This window comes from Zalophus californianus, chromosome 8 (assembly GCF_009762305.2).
Source record: "Zalophus californianus isolate mZalCal1 chromosome 8, mZalCal1.pri.v2, whole genome shotgun sequence".
Classification (NCBI taxonomy): Eukaryota; Metazoa; Chordata; class Mammalia; order Carnivora; family Otariidae; genus Zalophus; species Zalophus californianus.
Genome location: NC_045602.1, coordinates 84,540,076 through 84,558,341, shown reverse-complemented (window position 1 = coordinate 84,558,341; position 18,266 = coordinate 84,540,076). Strand labels below are relative to the sequence as shown.

At 43.7% G+C, this 18,266-nt stretch overlaps 1 protein-coding gene across 1 annotated transcript in view; it reads left to right on the top strand.

The window, feature by feature from the left end:
- The first annotated feature begins 716 nt into the window (after positions 1-716).
- Positions 717-18,266, top strand: part of TGFBRAP1 (transforming growth factor beta receptor associated protein 1) — a 64,727-nt gene continuing 47,177 nt past the window's right edge. Inside the window, exon 1 of the mRNA XM_027622668.2 lies at positions 717-773. The gene's annotated coding sequence lies outside the window, so the exon portion shown is untranslated. The remainder of the gene's footprint in view (positions 774-18,266) is intronic.

The window sequence follows — 18,266 nt, the reverse complement described above, 5'->3', positions numbered from 1 at the left end:
CTCTCTAGGGATTCCTTTCCGCCCTGGGGGCTCTGGATTAGCCTTGGGCCTGGGGGTGGTGAGCAGCGTCCGCCCAACGGGATATTTCAGCCCCAGAGCGACCACCACCAGCTAGTCAACTCCCGGAGCCCAACTTTGTCAGATGGCAGCATGGTCAAGCCTTTCCAGGACTCATTGATTGATCGGGTCATTCATTCACTCAGCAGGTATTCCCGAGAGCCCACACACTGCCCAGCGCCGGGTCGGTGTTAGAAATTAAGCGGTGAGCAAATCAGGCAAGGCCCCTGTTTTCCTGAGGCTCTGCGTGCCAGTGGGGGAAGAGAAAATACATTAACTACAACAGTCCCCGCCAGCATTTCTGGAGCACCCACCCGGTGCCAGTCGGTGTTCTAAGTGCTTTACATGAATTAACTCATCTGACCCTGCGCACCGCCCCGAGGCTGGCGCTGTGGTGATCCCGGCAGGCGGGAGGAAACTGAGGCCGAGGGGCGGCCCAGGAGGGCACCGCCCGCAGATCAGCGTCGCCCCGGGCCCAGGGGCAATAGGGCGGCGGCGGCCGCAGGCCCGGCTGGACCGCGCGGGGACCGCCGCCCTCCCGCCCTCCACCGGCGCCGGGCGGCCGCCCCACGTGACGGGAAGCGGCGGCGGCGGCGGCGGCGGCGGCGGGACCCGGCCAGCCCAGGAGCGGCGGCCCGGGAGCCGGCGGTGGGCGGCGCGGGGCCCCAGGCCGCAGGGCCGGCGCGGGACGGCGGAGGCCGGCGAGCGCCGCGTCGGTGAGTGCCGAGGGCGGTGGCCCGGTCCGGGCGCGGGGCGCTGGGGGCAGCACGCGGAGGGGGTGGGCCGGAGGGCGGGGGCCGTGCGGGGGGCGGCCGGGGGCGGGGGTGCCTGGGGGGCGGGGCGCGAGTCGGCAGGTGTGTGTGCGCGGGGAGGGGGACAGTTGTGTAGGCGTGGGGGGGGGTCGGGGGCTTGTTGGGCTGAGGAAGTGTGCACGTGCGTGTGGGCTGGGGCAGGTGTGCCCCGGCATGGGGTCAGCGGGTGTGGATGGTGTGGGGTGTGTGTGTGTCTTTAGGTGGGTTAAGATCCAAGAAGACCCAGTCCCAGGTTTGGAGTAGGCTTTCGGTTTTCTGGGGGGAGGAGCCCAGACTCCACCCCTGCGCCCCTAGCCCCGCCACCCCGTGTAAGGAATGGTTTTGTTGCTGTAATTGATGTTTCCTGGAGCTCTTGGGATTTCAGAGTTCAAATTCCGGGTCACGTTCGGGCCTGAATTGTTGCCCCTGACCTGGGAGACTGGGCAGGGGTGTGCCGGGGAGAAGGGAAGCGACCTCAAGGGCTGGAAGCTGCCACCCCTATGGGATTTTTCCTTTCCATTGCCTTCTGGAGGTGCAGATGGAAGTTGGGTTCTCCGCTTGCCTCCTGTGGGTCATATGGGTACGACTTTAAAGACAGAAGCTGTGGTCTCCACTTGTCTGCACCTGCCATTGCTTCTGCCCAGGGGCTGTTGGGTGATCCTTAGAAAGCGCCCCCCCCCCCCCGGCTGGTGGTCCTGGGGATTCTATGTGGCTGCTGGAAATTGGGGTTCACACAGCTTATTGCTAATGGACTGTATTCGGCGGGCGCTGGGTCAAAACCTGTCCGAGCAGGGTTTAATCCTTGATGAAGTGCTTGTGGGTAGGCGCCTGTCCATCCGGAGTGAGGGCAGGAGGCTGCCGGCGTGATTTTAGTGACACGTTAAGGAACTGACACAAGTGTGTGAGGAGGGCCCTAGGGCAGTGTGAACGGGACGACCTGAGTCAGAACTGAGGTCGTGGGTGGGCCTGCCTGTGCCCACTGCTCCCTCCTGGTGGACTTGCTTCTCTCTGTTGGTCAGGAAGCTCCCAGCGCTATGGTCAGATAGGAAGGAACTTCTGGCTGGCTGCTTTCTTTGCTTTTTCCTTCTATTTCTGCTAGCCGGGCAGATTCAGCAGTCATCGAAGAGGCCTCTTTGATGTGTGGCACCAGAAAGAGTACTGACCAGAATCTCTTGGAACTGTTTGCAACGAGCCTTCCCGGTCTCCAGTTCCTCTATAAAACCGGAGGGTGCTGCTTCATGATGGTGATGAGCATTGAGTGGTGGGCTCCTACCCTGCCCCTGCCGTTTCCTAACTGTGAGCCTTGGGCAATTTACTGAAAGTTCTGCGTCTCGATTTCCTCAGTCAAAATAGTGGTCATATTGGAAATATTCTAAAATAGTCTAAAATTTTGTAATAAGAAAATATGCATTTGGCACAGGGCCTGACACTTAGTAGGTGCCCAATAAATTATTAATAAATGTAAATGAGGCTCTAGAGCTGTATCTCAGCTCTGAAAATCAGTCGTTTTATGCTCTGAGAAGTTTTTTTTTCTTTTTTTAAGATTTTATTTATTTATTTGTCAGAGAGAGAGCAAGCAAGCGGGCACAAGCAGGGGGAGCGGAAGGCAGAGGGAGAAGCAGACGCCCTGCTGAGCGGGGAGCCCTATGCAGGACTCCATCCCAGGACCCTGGGGTCATGACCTGAGCTGAGGGCAGACACTTAACAGACTGAACCACCCAAGTGCTCCTGCTGAGAAATTGTTAACCCAGTAAATATTTTAATCTGGAGTTAGACTTCTAGTGGGTTCTGAATTCCAATTTGCTGTATACATTCACAGTATACATTTCACAAAGATTTCAGGTGAGAGGTTGGCAGTGCGCCTCGCTTTCAGCTTCTCTGCCTTTCCTCCTGCGCTCATGATGGGGAACAACAGCCCTTGGTCCGGAGAGCCGGTGGAGAGCTTGTCCACCACCGAGGACCCGGGCTGCTTCAGTCTTACCCACCGTCCAGCGACAGCGATTTGTAAGAGGGTGTCTTCCTCTAGTTGATGAGTTTTAAAAGCACAGAACTCCCTATTTTAAAAATGCTAAGTTTTCTAGGCCTGATTTGCAGCTAGCATTTCTGTTCAGGGAGGAAGAAAAAAAAAGTAGTTATTATGGTTTCCTCATTCACACTAATATTAAACAATGTGTGATCCTTTAAGAAAGAGTGAGGAAGTTTTTTCTTACTGGGTTAAACCTCTTCATCTTGGTCTGAATCCAGTCCTCATTAGATATACATTAAAGTAATCATTCGTGGCGGCCAGGTGTTTGGCTACTGCTGGAATAATTTGGCCGGGACTCTACAGCTAATCTCCTCTGTGGCAGACCTGACCCGTCTTTGTTTATTAAAAAATACATAACTCCTAAATGAATGTAGAAGTAACAAGTTACTGTGGGGCCACCCCAAACGAGCTTGAGTGTTTTATGCAAGAGAACAGGAGCACTGATTGAGCATGTTGTGAAATCTTGCAGAGGATTTGAGCGCAAGATCTTTTCTTGATAGTCAAGCAACTGCTACTGAGTAAATCAAAGACTCAAGAAAATACTGAATGTAAAAGAGGACAACGGCCTAGCTTCCAGCAGGCACTTGACAATTCTTTGTGGATCCTTTGAAGATCCAGTATTAAGGAGACGCTCTAAAGGAGATGCCCTTGAGACCTAATCCCCCCTCTGCTCCTCTTCCACCCCCACCTTCCCTTCCCAAATCCCTTCAGTTATAACTGCTGGCAGTACTATTATAGGATGTATATGATATATACATATGTAGACATACTATGTATATGCATATGGTGTGTGTGTATGTAACTGTATACATACATGGTATATACATACTTGTAGACATCTGCATATCATATATATGCATATGGTGTGTGTCTGTGTATATATGTAGTATGTATAAGTAGTGTATGCATTATCATGTGTACACTTACATATGTATATTTGCATGTATTTGCCAAGGGAAAGGATACCAACCATGAATAGTCACATATAGGTATGCGCCAGGCTAATGTCAAGATGACAAAGGAGACGTTAGACATTAGCTGTGTTTTTTCTTCTTTTTTAAGATGCACATTTGGGTCACTGGAGCAGATTTACTGTGCTATAGCTAGTCTTAACACTATTTCTGTCACATGAGAACAAAGATAACATGAAGTGCTTGTCAGGTAGTGTCCTAATCAAAAGAGGGAAATGTTGTCCATGGTACAAGTCAATACATTTGCTGTTGATTCCTGGCAAATTTCAAGATTGAGTCATGAGACAGATGGCTGTGAGAAAGTGAAGAACATGGGGACCAGCATGGGGTACCGTTTCGTAAGAATTTAAGTCACGTAAGCGTATATTCTGTTTTGATAAAGTTACTAGGTTAGTGGGGCAAAGTGTGAGCATATATATCATTTCTGTATCTGAAATTCAGTAAGGTGGTGCTGACACTGAATCCCATTTGGTCAGAGGCATGTATTTGTGACTAAAGTTGTTTAGGGGGCAGCTGTGCCGGGGGTAAGCCGTTTGGCAGCGAGGGGGTAAGCTGAAAATGATAATAGCGTTCCTCTTCTGGACTCAGGAGGGGAAGGCGAGGGCCCTGCTGGGAACTAGTGTTCCTGAGCTGGAGCTACAGCAGGGCATCGTCTGAAGGCCTCGTACCGTGATAGCCTTGTGTTTGGAGTCGTCGCTTCCTTCAGGAGGACTGAATTCTAAGAGAGGATCTGAAATCAACTTGCCCACTTCTGTCCTTAGAGTGGAAAGAATATGGCCATGGAGTCAGAAACAGGAGCTGGGGTTGAAGCCGGTTTCATCACCTTGTAGCTGTGTAACCTTGAACAAGCCACTGAAAAATGTCTTTACGTCTGTAATAGTATCCACCTCTCAGAGAACTGTGGGAGTGGAAGAAAATCATTTACATCAAGTATGTGTTATCCAAAGCCAGTGCTTAGGGACTTTCAAGGGGTGGCCATCAAGGCATCTGCCAGGGCTGTCTTTGATTGGTGCCCATACTTGGAGCAGTCTTCACCCCTGGGCAGGCTGTGTGTGCAGTGCTTAAGGGTGTGGGTGCTTGAGTCAAGCTACCTGGGTTGGAATCAGCTCTCCATGGTCATTTAACCTTTCTAAACCTGTTTCCTCCCTTGCAGAATGGGATAATGATAGTACTCACCTATAGGCTCCTTGTGAGCCTGGAGATAGCACTTAATACAGAGTCTGGCACACAGTGAGTCTGGCACACAGTGAGTCTTCTAGCAGTCATCGCTCTCCTATGGTAGTGTTATTAACTACCCTTCCTCCAGAGGAGCCAGAGAGTAGTACAGGGGAGGCTCGTAGTCCAGTCCAAATATCTATTTTACAAGGAGGCAACGGGTGCAGAGGCTTTAAGTGACTTGCCCAAGTTCATAAGCAGGTGTCCAAGCTGTGAGAGCTCAGGATCCCGATTAATATTGAGAATGCCTGCTTTGGACCATTCCTGCTTACCATGGTTCACCCGGTTAGCTCTGGGGCCTGAATCCTTACATTGGAAGCCTTCATCTCTGCTCTTTCCCTGCTCTGCTGACCCAAAACCCTACTGTTCTCCATCAGAGCCCTTTGCCTGCCTGCTTCTCCTGAAGCTCATAGTATATCAGATTTTGTCCTAGCGGGAATCAGCTCACATTTACCCCAATTCATTCTGAAGTTGTCTGTGGGAAGAAACACCTCAAATGAGCAAAAGTCCCAAACTCTCCTCTTTGAAATGCGTTCTCAGGAGGAAAAAAAAAAAAAAAAAAGAAAAACAAACTTAATTTGTAGGTATTATTCATACCTGTCATTTTAAGCTAGGACACCAAACTTGAGAAAAATCACCTGCTAAAGTAACTCAATAAAGCAGCTAGTAAAATCGCCCCAGTGTAGCCTGAGGCTCTAGGGACATTCTGCTGGACTGCTGGTCATTGCGTGCCCCCTCCGTCCTTCTCGGTGAGTGACACCCAGATCATTCTGAGCATCTCCTTTCCTGCTCGCAAAGGAGATTCTTGGAGCTCCCTGTTCTCTTTTCGATTACTTGAAGGCAAGATCATAAACCAATAAACTGTGATTACATTTATCTTTTTAACTTTCTGTTTTTTTTTAAAGATTTTATTTATTTGAGAGAGAGAATGAGATAGAGAGAGAGCATGAGAGGGGGCAGGGTCAGGGGGAGAAGCAGACTCCCCTCTGAGCAGGGAGCCCGATGCGGGACTCGATCTTGGGACTCCGGGATCGTGACCTGAGCCGAAGGCAGTCACATAACCAACTGAGCCACCCAGGCGCCCTTTAACTTTTTGTTTTGAAGTGGCTGTGGGCTTACTAAAGAGTTGGAAAAGAGTACAGAGCTCACATAGACCCTTCCCCAGCTTCCCCTTTTGTGAACACTTTGTGTGACCATGGTACAGTGATCAGAACTAAAACGTTAGCATCAGTACTGTTAACCAAGCTACACACTGTATTCATTTTCAGTGGTTTCTGATCCAGTTTCCCCACATGTGGTTGTTACATCTCCTTGGCCTCTGATCTGTGACACTTCTTAGCCTTCGTTTTTCATGACCTTAGTAACTCATGAAGAGAGTCAGGGATTTTGTAGACTGTCCCTCAGCTGGGGCTTGGCTGTTGTTTTCTCATGATTAGGTTGCAGTGCTGGATTTTTGTCTAGAATACCACAGTGGTGACATGTCTCCATTACATTTTAATTTAATGTTGGGATGCATTCCATATCCCTGCCTCCCTCCCCCGAAACAGCAGGAGAAACTGTGCTGAAACTTTGCCAGGCCCCTAGCTCTGCCTGAGCCCCTGCTGAGCCAGGACAGAAATGACCTCTTCTTCCCCATCACTTCTCTTTTTTTTTTTTTTTTAAAGATTTTTTATTTATTTTTTAACAGAGAGAGACACAGCGAGAGAGGCAACACAAGCAGGGAGAGTGGGAGAGGGAGAAGCAGGCCTCCTGCGGAGCAGGGAGCCCCATGCGGGGCTCGATCCCAGGACGCTGGGATCATGACCTGAGCCGAAGACCTACGCTCAACAACTGAGCCACCCAGGCGCCCTCCCCATCACTTCTTTTGCTTCCATGTGCCCAGTCCCCTAAGTACCCCATTACATTGCCTGGAGGATTTAGGGGAGATTTTTCAGAGGACCCAGTTGCAGTTTAAGAAATAAAAATGTCAAGCTTTCTTATCATTAAGAAATATTGTCTGTGACCACTGAGCCTTTAAGCCCTATCAAATCTCATCTGACTTTCAAGTGGTAACTAAGATAAGTTAATTTTTTTTTCTTGATCTCGAGATTATGTCAATTGTAGTTATAGAATTTATATTCCTAAGAAGAGAGCTGATTGGCTTACAAGGCTCCCAGGATTCATCTTTAAGGTGTGAACTAAAGTTTTGAGACGCTGGTGACGTTAAATGTGTTATTTCTGCAGACTGAAGGCGATTGATTGTCAGCGCCCAAAGGAATTGGGGATGTTTAGCACTTTGTGTTTAGTAGAGGGCTTTGATTAACATTTTATTTTGCTAATTTAGCGCAAAGAAAGCATCCGAAGGTAGCTTGCAGTGGGAGAATTCTTGCTAGCAAGATTTTCCTCTTTACCCGAGAGCGAGGTTTGAGTCTGTGACTTGGCTATTCATTCAGTCAGGAACATAACATAGGAAATAGAGATTTCCAGACCAAAGGAAAAATGGGCGGAGAGTTCCACCTACCTGTCCTGCTTGATGCCCACAATGAGCATGTGGTGGGAGGGAGGAGAACGGGCAGGCAGAGTGGTGTTCAGGGCCACCAGGTACAAAGACAGGCTGGAGACCGGGCAGCAGGTCCCAAGCCACTGTCCACGCTGTTTCTGCTTTCTGTAGTAAGCTGGCCCGAGCTGGGCTGGTACCACCTAGCCAGGTCCATCTCCTGACGTTTCTGGCCGGCCCAGTGCAGGCATTGGTCAGCCTCCGTGACTGGGACCACAGAAAATGGGCCTCCTGACTGTCTTCTAACTGTTCCCACCTGAAATGTCCCTTGGGACCAGCCTGAACCAGCATGGTGGTCCACAGAATGTTGTGCTTGCTGTGGAGCCCTCCCTTCTGGATCGTTCTTCCCCACAGTGATGTGCTGTCAGCTCTGCCCTCTGCGTTTCTACTGCCCCACCTGATCACAGGGCACCATGTAAAAACCCGTTGATGTGGAGCTCAGGAGGCTCTGTGTTCCCTCCCACCCCTTTCCAAGAGCGTGAGGATGGATGACGGCTTTGCTTAATTCCCTTCTAGGTTTGGTTTTTAGAGCTGGGGTTTTCAGTTTTCACAAAGATTTTCCCCTGTAATGGGTATTGGTATCTGCTTATGGCTTCATAGTCTCGATAAGTATGTTTACCCAGGGTAAGTGAGAAACTTCTTAAGAAACATTTTTTTGGGGGCGCCTGGGTGCCTCAGTTGGTTAAGCGACTGCCTTTGGCTCAGGTCATGATCCTGGAGTCCCAGGATCAAGTCCCTCATCGGGCTCCCTGCTCAGCAGGGACTCTGCTTCTCCCTTTCCCTCTGCTTGACACTCTCCCTGCTCTCTCTCTCTTAAATAAATAAAATAAAATCTTAAAAAAAAAGAAACTTTTTTTTCCCATAGAAATCCTTTATTAAAATGGCAAAAGACAAACTTTTTAAAAGTCCTTGTTTTGTATAGAAATACTACGGGTCACAGGAAGATTCAGGAACAGGAACTCTTCCCCTAATGCCCCAATTCCTCTGATCAACCAGTGTTGGGGTTATGGGTAAGTCTACAGTGTCCTCCCACATGCCCACCTTCGACCCCAGCTTTGACCCTCACACATTACTTCTTTCCACATGTACGCGTGACTAGGGTTGGCAGATGGGCATGAAGCGGTGTTTTTTGCTTTAGGGATTATTATGTTGTTAAATTCAAACAAACCATTGTAGTTAATGGTAACTATTTCCTGACTCGTGGTTTCAGACCCTTGAAAAGGTGCTCAGAGAGTAGCTTTGGCTTAGGATCCCTCTTCACAACTGGTGGGTTTGTAGAGTTGCTTGGACACTCGCAGACTCAGATCCTGGCACTTTCAAACTCAAGCAGCTGGCGGACTCAAGAATTTGGAACTGAATGTAGCCGAATAATCATGAAACGAGGGACTCCCAGGGACTGATGTGTTAGGTCAATAGCTATAACTGTCTTCATACATTGGAGTGGGAAGGTTGGCGGGCTTGGATTTTTAAGGGCTGCCTATCTTATGCTGAGTTTGGAGTTTATCTGTGAGGCAGTAGCATACTTTCCAAAGCCTTTTAAGGACGGTGACAGCATGATGGTGTTTTAGGCATGAGGCCCATGTTCCTGCTGGTCCTTGTGTATGGCTTTGAACGTGGCTGACTTTGGCCCAAACATTAGGATGACCGTTTGATCTCTGTTCGCTTATAATGGATTATCAGAAACTCAAAAGAAATTAATGTAAATTGAGAAAAATAGCAAATCTAACTTTCGGTAGAGTGTCCTTTTTAAAATGTAGATGAAGAATTAATCCTCAGCTTGTCATAGGAAGGCACCTCCTGTTAACCCTCTGATGTGATGGATCTCTGGCGCACATATAGCTGATAGGGCTCTGAAGAGTTTGTTTCATTTTAAAGTGTTGCTGTAATTCTCCGGTGGGAGATTTTTTGCAGATGCATAGGACACCGTGTCCATCTTGAGGTTGCTCTCATATTCTCTGCACATTCTGTGACAGCAGATAACAGAGCGTCATTCTTTTGGTTCAAGAATAATAATTAGGGGCGCCTGGCTGGCTCAGTTGGTTGGGCGACTGCCTTCGGCTCAGGTCATGATCCTGGAGTCCCGGGATCGAGTCCCGCATTGGGCTCCCTCCTCGGCGGGGAGTCTGCTTCTCCCTCTGACCCTCTCCCCTCTCATGTGCTCTCTCTCTCATTCTCTCTCTCTCTTTCAAATAAATAAATAAATCTTTAAAAAAAAGAATAATAATTAGTGGTAAAGATCTCATCTTAATCAATGTCACTTTGTCATAGCATTCTTACAGCGGAATGTATTCTGTCTCAGATCAGGGGTCCATATATATGTTTTTTACATTGTACACACACACACACACACACACACACACACACACGTACGCACACACACATCTGTATGTTTTTTTCTTTAATCTTGTAATGTTGGATCTACAAGCCTCTTTCTACATGAAGATAATCTCTTTCAAACATTGTCTTAGTCCATGTTTATTCTTTCTGTATGACTTTTTTTTTAAATGAGGCCTGGCCTTGGTGGGATTTAGTACAGAGAAAATGAAGAGGGGAACAAGGCACTTAGTAATACCAACCTCAAACTGGCTGAAAAATAAGAGTGGAGATACAGATGACTTGAAAAAGCCAGGTTTGAACTGGGTGGGTCCACTTGCACTCGGATTTTTTTTCTATAAACACAGTACAGTACTGTGAATGTATTTCCTCTTCCTTATGATTTTCTTAATCATATTTTGTTTTCTCTAGCCTACTTCATTGTAAGAATACAATATATAATACATGTAACATACAAATGTGTGTTAATCCACTGCTCATATTATTAGTAAGGCTTCTGTTTAACAGTAGGCTACTAGTAAATTAAGCTTTCGGGGGGAGTCAAAAGCTATAAATGGATTTTGGATTGTGTTGGGGGTTGCTCAAGGGTCAGCTGTGCTTGTGTGGAAGGTGAAGCTGGGGAGAGGTCCAGGAGGGAAGAGGCTGGCCTCCTGAGAGCTGGGACCCCTGAAGATTTAAATGCCCACCCTGTGCAGGACGTTTACCTTCTTGGGCATCCCATCACGTGTTAGTATTTTCCTCTGTCTTCCAAGAATCTAGGGGGATTTGTGGAAATCACTGATAGGCTGCCCTATATTGGACTTTGTATATATGGGTACAATGTAAAGTAAGCACTGGATTTAGATGAACTGAGAAAATAGAAGTAAACCATTTACATCTATGATATGTTTTCATTAAATGAAATTTTAGACAAGGAACGTGCATTTTGTGAATCTTACCAAGTTTATTAGGCTGAGGTTCTGCGTCTATTTCCACAGTAAGCTGGTTTGGGGAAATGAGTAGATTTTTAGTGTGTGTATATGTACACATATAATTTAATTACTATTCAATACACTTAAAGGAATATTCTGATATAAGATATAAGGAATAATAAAAGCAACCTCAGTTTGGGGCGCCTGGGTGACTCAGTTGGTTAAAGCGTCCAACTCTTGATTTCAGTTCAGGTCATGATCTCAGAGTCCTGGGATTGAGCCCTGCATCAGGCTCTGTGGTCAATGGTGAGTCTGCTTCAGGATTCTTTCTCTCCCTCTGCCCCTCCCCCCCCAATAAATAAATCTTTAAAAAAAAAACAAAAAACAAAGAAACAGAGCATAAGAAACAGAACATTACTGGGTGCCTGGGTGGCTCAGTCATTAAGTGTCTGCCTTCGGCTCAGGTCATGATCCCAGGGTCCTGGGACCGAGCTCTGCATCAGGCTCCCTCCTCCAAGGGAAGCCTGCTTCTCCCTCTCCCACTCCCCCTGGTTGTGTTCCTTCTCTCGCTATGTCTCTCTGTGTCAAATAAATAACATCTTAAAAAAAAAAAAGAAACAGAACATTACTAATACCTTTGAAATCTAGCCTATCCTTATTCTCTATCCTGTCTCTCTGGATTTGTGTTTTTCATTCCCTTACTTTGCTTTATGATCTTAGTATGTATGGCTTAATCCCTAAACATTATATTAGATGGATTGTTATGTTTTTGAGTCTTACAGAGCCTTGTATATCATTCAGTGTAGAGTGCTCTGCAATTTGCCCCTTAGCTTGAGATCCGTCCTTGTTGGTAGCTGCAGCTTTTCTCTCTTGCTGTTTAGTGCTGCATCCTGTCCAGTGATCATGAGCTGCTCCCAGTTTCCCCCTGTCTCAAACAAGATTGCAGCCAACGACGTTCTTGCTTATGGCCTGGTGAACATAAATTCTGTAGGGCATGTGCCTAGAAGTAGGATCGCTGGCGTACTCCTAATGTCGAGGGCTTCTCCATAGCACCAGAATGGTCTTGCCAGTGTAGAAGCTTCCACCAGTATTGTAGAGAGCTCTCATTGCTCCCATGTTCTTGCAAGCAGCTGATGTCATCGGACTTCAAATGTCTTGTCAGTTTCATGGTATAAAATGAAGTCTCATTGTAGTATAATTTGCAATTGCAGATGATGAATCAGGTTGAGCGTTCTTTCGTTTCTGTTGGCCGTTCATGCTTCTGAGAGACACCTGCTCACGTATTTTGCCATTCATCTATGAGATCATTGTTATTTTCTTTCTGCAGGGGTTCCCTGTATCATCCAGGGATCTTTTTTTGTCAGATATGTGATGTCAGTGTCCTTTCCCATCTTAACTTGTCACTTTCTTCACAGTGTCTTTTGAAGAACGAGGTTTTACATTTTTAACGTGAACAAAGTTATCTTTTTTCCTGGCATTTGTACTTTTTCTTGCACCTTATTTTAGAAATTCTTCCCTATCCGAAGGTCATAAACATATTTTTTCCATATTTTCCTCTCAAAGTTTTGAAGTTATGCCTTCCATTCTTAAGGATCTTAATCCATCTGGAATCATTTTGATACATGGTATAAGGCAGGAATTGAGTTTCTTTTTTCCTTCTACGTGAGTATCCAGTTGTCCTGCACTGATTATTGAACATGTATACCGTATGGTATACAGTGCCGCTCTTGTAGTGCGAGGTTCCAGATGTGCACATCTGTTTCTGGGAGACCGGACGTGTTCTCTCGGGTTCGCCTTGTACCAGTACCTCCTTATCTTAATAACTGTAGCTTTATGTTACATTTTATCTGTTGAGTCAAGTCTCCTTACCTTATCTTTTCCAGAAGTGTCTTGCTTTCTTTGGCCCTCCTCTGCCATATGAATTTCATAATCTGCAAGTTGAGTTACACACACCTGTGACAGTTTTCATTGGAATTGCGTGTATAGACCCTAAGTGCACACCCCAGTGAATTTTGACAAATCTATACACCTGTGTAACCAGTACCCCAAACAAGATCTAGAACATTTCTGTCACCCCAGAAGGTTTCCTTGTGTCCCTTTCCATTCGGTCCTCCTTTCTCTCCAAGGTAAACACCGTTCTAATTTCTGTCACTAGAGATGAGTGTCGCCTACTTTTGAATTTCATATAAGTGAATCTATACCATATGTACTCATTTCTTTCATTCAGTATTTTTGATTTCATTCATATTGTTGCTTAGCAGTAGTTTATTCCTTTTTACTTCCAAGTTGTGTGAACACCCCCCCCCCCACGCTGAAATGGATACAAATGAGTAAAATTGAGCTGTTTCCCATTTGGGGCTATTATGAATAAGACTGCTGTGCACGTTCTGGTAAAAGTCTTTCTGCAGATACTGATATATACGCAAGAGAACTGGAAACATTCAGAATGGAATTATGGAGTAACAGGATAAATGCATGTTTAACTTAATAAAAAAACCACCAGATTTCCACAGTGATGGCACCATTTTTTTTTAATTGAAATGTACTTGACATACAGTGTTATTAGTTTTAGGTGTACAACGTTAATGATTTCACAATTTTATACATTACTCAGTGCTCACCAGGACAAGTGTAGTCACCATCTTTCACCACACAATGTTATTATGATATTTTTTTTTAAAGATTTTATTTATCTTTAAATAATAGGGGGAGCAGAAGGGGAAGGAGAGGGACAAGCGGACTGCGTGCTGACTAGGGAGCCAGATGTGGGGCTTGATCCCAGGACCCTGAAATCATGACCTGAGCCGAAGGCAGACGCTTAACTGACTGAGCCACCCAGACGCCCCTACAGTATTACTGACTGTATTCCCTACGTTGTACTTTTCATCCATGTGACTAATTTATTTTATAACTGTAGATTTGTACCTCCGAATCCCCTTCACCTGTTTCTCCCATCACTCCAATCCCCTCCCCTCAGGCAACCACCAGTTTGTTTTATGGTTCTATCTATTTTTTGTGTTTTGGGGGGGTGTTTTTTGTTCTTGTGTTTTGTAGTTTAGATTCCACATGCAAGTGAAATTGTACGGTATTTGTCTTTCTCTGACTTATTTCACGTAGCATCATACTCTCTAGATCCATCCATGTTGTCATAAGATATCATTTTTTATGCTGAGTAATATTGCAATATGTATATTTTATATAGATATGCACACGTGTACATGTAACATGTGTACATATCGTGTCTTCTTTATCCATTCATCCATCAGTGGGTGCCTGATTGCTTCCATATCTTGGCTATTGTACATCATGCTGCAGGAAACATAAGGGTGCGTATATCTTTTTGAATTAGTGTTTTCATTTTCTTTGGGTAAATACCCAGTAATGGAAATTACTAGATTGTGTGGTATTTTTATTTTTAATTTTTTGAGGAACCTCCATGCTATTTTCCATAGTAGTTGCATCAGTGTACATTCCCACCAACAATCCATGAAGGTTCCCTTTTCTGTACACCCTCACCAACATTTGTTATTTCTTGTTGTTTTGATACTAGCCATTCTGACAAGTGTAAGCTGACATCTCATCGTGCCATGTCTGTTGGCCATCTGTATGTCTGCTTTGGAAAAATGGCTGTTCAGGTCCTCTGCTCATTTTTTAATCATATTATTTGTTATTTTGGTGTTGAATTGTATAAGTTCTTTATGTATTTTGGGTATTAGCCCTTTCCTGGATATATCATTACAAATATCTTCTCCCATTCCTTTTCATTTTGTTGATGGTTTCCTTCACTGTAAAAGTTTTTTATTTGGCATAGTCCCAATAGCTTATTTTTGCTTTTGTTTCTCTTGCCTGAGAAGACCTATCTAGAAAAATGTTGCTGAGGCTGATGTCCAAGAGATTACTGTCTATGTTTTCTTCTAGGAGTTTTATGGTTTCAGGTCTCACATTTAGGTCCTCAATCCATTTTGAGTTAATTTTTGTGATTGGTGTAAGAAAGTGGTCCAGTTTCATTCTCTTGCATGTAGCTGTCCAGTTTTCCCAGCACCATTTATTGAAGAGACTATCTTTTCCCCATTGTATATTCTTGCCTCTTTTGTCATAGATTAATTGCCCATGTAAGTGTGGTTTTGTTTCTGGGCTCTCTGTCCTATTCTGTTGATCTGTGTGTCTTTTTTGTGCCAGTGTCCTACTGTTTTGATTACTACAGTTCTGTGGTCTGTCTTGAAATCTGGGATTGTGATACCTCCAGCTTTGCTTTTCTTTCTCAGGATTGCTTTGGCTATTCCTATGTCTGACTGACTGTGGTTCCATACAAATTTTAGGATTATTTAGGATTATAAATAATAATAATATCTTCCACATAATTCTGTGGAAAATACTGTTGGTATTTTGATAGGGATTGCAGTGAATCTGTAGATTGCTTTGGGAGACATGGACATTTTAACAATATTAATTATTCCAATCCATGAGCATGGTATATCTTTCCATTTGTGTTATCTCCAGTGTTTTCCATCAGTGTTTATGGTTTTCAGAGTACAGGTCTTTTACCTCCTTGGTTAAATTTATTTTTCGGTATTTTATTTATGATGCAATTGTAAATGACATATTTTTTAAAATTTCTCTTTCTGCTACTTCATTATTAATGTATAGAAATACAACAGATTTCTGTGTGTTAATTTTGTACCCTGTGACTTTACAGAATTCATTTTATCCTAATGGTTTGTTTTGGTGGAGTCTTTAGGGTTTTCTGTATATAGTGTCATGTCATCTGCAAACACTGACAGTTTTACTTCTTTACCAATCTGGATGATTTTTATTTCTTTTTCCTGTCTGATTGCTGCAGCTAGGTCTTCCAGTACTGTGTTGAATAAAAGTGGCAAGAGTGGACATCCTTGTTTTGCTCCTGGTCTTAGAGGAAAAGCTTTCAGTTTTTCACCATTGAATATGTTGTCAGCTGTGGGGATGGTACCATTTATACATCTTTCAACAGAGTATGAGATTTTTAGTTGTTCTGCATCCTCATTAACATGTAATGTTGCCAGTCTTTTTAATTGTAACCAGTCTAATAGGTGTGAAATGTTATTTTATTATGGCCTAAAATAAAATTTTCTGATGACTAATGATGGTGAACATCTTTTCATGTTTTTATTGGTCACTCATAAATAGGGTACTATTTATTTATTTATTTATTTTTAAGATTTTATTTATTTATTTGACAGAGAGAGATACAGCGAGAGAGGGAACACAAGCAGGGGGAGTGAGAGAGGGAGAAGCAGGCCTCCTGCCAAGCAGGTAGCCTGATGTGGGGCTCGATCCCAGGACCCTGGGATCATGACCTGAGCCGAAGGCAGATGCTTAATGACTGAGCCACCCAGGCACCCCTACCCTCTTTTTTAAAAATTTATTTTATTTATTTTAAGTAATCTCTACACCCAACATGGGGCTTGAACTCATAAGATCAAGAGTCACACGCTCCTCTGACTGAGCCAGCCAGGAGCCCCTTGTATACCTTCTTTTTTGAATTAAAAAAAAAAAAAAAAAAGTTTGTCTTTTTTGTTATTGGTTTGTAGAAGTTTTTATATATTCTAGATATGAGCCCTTTGCTGCATATATATTGCAAATTTTTCTCCCAGTCTGGGGTTTGCCCATTCATTTCCCTAATGGTGTCTTTCAGTGGATATAAGTTGTTAATTTTTATGAAATCCAGTTTATCAACTTTTATTTTTATGGTTAGTGCTTTTTGTATGCTAAAAAGTCTTTATGTACCCCAAGGTCTCAAAGGTATTCTTCTGTGTTTTCTTGTAGAAGCTTTAGAAGTTTTAGCTTTTACTTGTAAAATCATTTGAGACACCTCAAATTAATTTCTATATATGGTGTGAGGTAGGAATATTTCAGGTAAATTTTTTCCCCCTCATAAGGTTATCCATTTGTTCCAGCACCATTTATCAAAATGACTTTTGGTATTTGATACTGGTGCCCTTGTCAACAGCCAATTGAATGTGTATGTGTAGGTCTGATTTTGGACTTGGTCTTCTGTTCCATTGATCTATTTGTCTTTCCTGATATCTTAATTACTGCAATTTTATAGCAGTTTCTGAAATCAGTTAATGTAGGTCTTCCAAGTTTGTTCTTCATTTTCAAGATTGTTTTGACAATATAGGTACTTTAATTGCCATTTCAATTTTAAAACCAGCTTGTCAATTTTTGCAGGAAAGTCTGCTGGGGTTATAATTTAGTTGGGCAATAAGATTTTATGTATTTCAACATAAAGAGCTTTTACATCTTTGTTAGATAATTCCCTCATATTTAATTTTTTAATACTATTGTAAATATCTTTTTTGAAAATGAAAATGTCTGTGGTTGGAAATGCAGATAACTTTGATATGTTGATTTTTTAAATTAAACAATATTTCTAAAATTTTAGTAATTCTAATAGATTGAGTTTCCATGTAAACAGTAGTAGCATCTGTAAATAATTACAGTTTTATGTCTTTGTTTTCAGTTTTTTATAAATGTTCCTTAACTGGCAGAAATTCCCAGTACAGTGTTGAATAGAGATGGTACATTAGTGTGCTAGGGCCGCCATAACAAAGTACCATAAACTGGGTGGCTTAAACAACATAAATTTAAAAATATAAATAAATGAACAACATAAGTTATTGCCTCACAGTTCTGGAGGGTAGAAGTCTGAGGTCAGAGTGTCGGCAGAGTTAGCTCCTTCTGAGGAGTGGGGGATGCTTTGTTGTGTAGCCCTCTTGGCCAGCCTTCTGGTAGCCTCAGGCATTCCTTGGCTTGTCGATGGCCATCTCCCTGTGTTTTCATGTCTTTCTGCTATGTGTGTCTATCTTGTAGCCAAATTTCCCCTGTTTTATAGTGACACCTGTCATATTGGATTAGGGCTCACCCCAGTGACCTCATCTTAACTTATCATCTTCAGTGACCCTGTTTCCCTGTAAGGTCCTATTCACAAGTAGGGAGAATTAGGACCTTAATGTATTTGGGGGGATATGATCTACCCATAACAGATGGTAATAGTCTTGTTCCTTGTTTTGTGCTTTTTCTCTTTTATTTTGTAAATGTGGTGAGTTAAACCAACAGATTTTATTACCTTAAGCCAATCTCACATGCCAACTTATTCATACTGTGTGTGTGTGTTCAGTGTGCTAATATTTAATACTTCTGCATGTTGATTTATAAGTAAGAATGATTAGGATTTTCTTTTCTCCTACATCCTTACCAGGTTTGGATAGTAAAGTTGTACTTTATACTGGCTTTATAAAATGAAGTGGAACGTGTGCCTGCCTCCTTTTTTTTTTTTTATTCTCTGGAAGATTTATTATTTAAAATTGGTATTATCTGATTCCTAAATGTTTGGTAGAACTTGCTAGGAGAGCTGTGTGGACATGGTGCTTACTTTCCGGGATAGTG